The following is a 2,595-nucleotide window of genomic DNA, read 5'->3' as shown; positions in this document are numbered from 1 at the left end:
TTTTCTATAGGTTTAAAGAATTTTGTAATGTTGAATAGGAAAAAAATAAAGACCAGTGAGAAGAACACCCAAGTCTGGTTCCTGGGGTCAAAACAGCTCCACCCTCTCCCAATCCTGGATGTCCAGACCTGGGTTCCCCCAGCACACCCTCACTCACAGTGTGGACTGAGCCCTCCAGCCAGCCTGCCTCGACCTTGACTGAAGCCTCTCTCTGGCCCTTGCCCTTGAGATCCCCCTTCCACACCAACAGAAATGCATGGATCTTCTCCACTTCCTGACTGGTGCTCATGGAGCCTGTTTGGCTCCCTCTCTCCCTCCAAGGCCCCTAAGTGGGGAACATAGTGCCTAGCGTAGGGCATGTCATTTAACACAATACGTTTGATAATACAGCATCCTTCCGTGTTTAGGGGAAAAAAACAACCAAAAGCCCACTTTTTTTAGTATATAGAGGACATGATATAAAGCATTGGAGATAAGTAATAATTATTAACTGGATAGGGTAGTGATGGCAGGAGGCAAGAAGCATTTAGGTATCTGGGATGAGCACGAAAGAGTTTACTCCAATTCTGAAGGTGAACCTTCCTTGAAGGCAGGCAGCTTGCGCTTTCGCCGCTGGGGGGCGAAGCAGGGCTGTCTCGGGACAGGTCGGCGGCGTTCCTGGGTTCCTCCCGGGTACAGGGTCCCGGTGATTCTAGGCCGGGGTACCAGGGCCCTGGGCCGGACACACAGATGCGGGGCTTCTGCGGACGGCAGTGGGGACAGCTTACCAGGGTCCGCAACACGTAGAGAACAAGACTCGCGATAAGAACTGAAGGGAAGTGATGGGAACCCTGAGGGCCCAAGGTGGATTCCCTCTCTCGGCCTCTGTTCGACCCCCGAATGAATCTTGCCTGGCCTATCCTTGCACTCGGACAGGACGCTCACCCCGAACCCAGAGAGAGAGAGAGTAGTTCTTCCTTTCACTTTCTACCCACGCATTTTGGTGTTGTGGGGAAGGGTACGGAGATGGGTCCCATCTACTACTGCTCCCTATTTCTCCCGGCAGCCTGAATGCAAGTCTGGGTGTGGGTGTACTATTGAGCGTGTAGGGCCTCCCTTGGGCCGCTAGGAGGCTGACCCTCCCGCCCCTGCAGCCCTCAGGACCTGCGCGGGGGACCAAAGCTCCTGCAAGCTGAGCACAAAGCCCGGAACCAAAACCACGCGGAGCGGAGCCAGGCGAGTCCGCGGAGGTAGCAGCCGCTGTCCAGAGCCTGCCAGTGTCTCATTTGTCCTTTTAAAGACGGGAAGGACGAAGCTGGTGCAGCGTGACGCTCCCAGCTTCCTATCCATTGCAGAAATCTGGGCTTTCATGGAGGCTACACACAGTGCTTGGACTCAGAACATACCCCGGGGGCCGTGGACCCGCTAAGCAATAGTGGAATAGTCAGCTCTCCAGGCCTGGGAGACATCAGAGGGCGTAGCGGGCCTGGAAACTAAGGATCCTCTGGCCAGCTCCCGATCCTGAATGCGCGACAATAGTGACAAAGGGGGCTTAGGGAGATGATACGAGACATCTCAAAAGGCCCGTTTAAATAAATTGTCAGAGCCGCGGACCGCCGAGGGGACTGGATCTCATCCCCCTTCTTCTTCTCCCACTTGGCAGCTGAAGAACCAGGGCGGTGTGGGTCACTTCTGTCGCAGGTATGCACACACATTCATTAAGATTCCCACAAGACACTACAGCCTTCTCCACCTCACACGCTTATCTTCATATAGGTGCTCTCTCTCATACACGCACCCACGCACCCACGCCTGTGGCAGCGGGCAGGGAGATATGGACCCCGTTCTTAGGCATTCTCCCGGTTCTTTCCCCTGAGGATCGATCGTACCTAGAGAAACCTTCCTAACCGGCTTTCTGCCTTGGTAGTGAAGACCAGGAACCTCCTGTGGCTTTTCTGGGAACTGCCCAGCCTTCCTGCGCTCCTGGATCCCATCTGGAAAGTCTAACCATGATCCTTTCCAACCATCCCAGAACTGGAACTCCTGGAGGCAGCTCCAGTGCTGCTCCTGGAGTTGGATCAACACACAAAAAGGCTGGATCCTCTGCATAATTCAAACAAGCACATTCTCAAAGAGGCTGCGCGAGAAAAGGGGATACTGGGGCCCAGATGGCTCACAGCTGCTTCTGAACAGCCAGATCTCTTCAAATTGGCCGTGAAGCCTCAGTTTGGATTTGGGCGCGGGGGAGGAGAGTTCTCCAGGGTGAGAGATGCCTGCCAGGCCAGGTTGGCAGCTGGCCGTGGGTACTCCTGGGTACCTTTACACAACCTGCTGCTGATGCCTTTATAGTTCTCTTTACAGTTGACAGTCCTGCCGTAAATTTATGTGTGTCCTCGTTTATTGCCTATCTCTCCTTTACTAAACAGGAAGCTCCAGGAAGGCAGGTCCCAGTCTGTTTCTACTGGAACTCAGGACCCTCCCAACTCATAGGCTGTCTATAAATATTCATTGAACAAATGTGTAGGGCTTTTGCACATAAAAACTTTCATTTTTTTTTTCCTTTTAGGATTGGAGGTTGAGAGCATCCACCACATTCTCAGGTATTTCCAACTCCCC

Source organism: Pteropus alecto, unplaced genomic scaffold (assembly GCF_000325575.1).
Source record: "Pteropus alecto unplaced genomic scaffold, ASM32557v1 scaffold45, whole genome shotgun sequence".
Classification (NCBI taxonomy): domain Eukaryota; kingdom Metazoa; phylum Chordata; class Mammalia; order Chiroptera; family Pteropodidae; genus Pteropus; species Pteropus alecto.
This window is presented reverse-complemented; position numbering follows the sequence as displayed.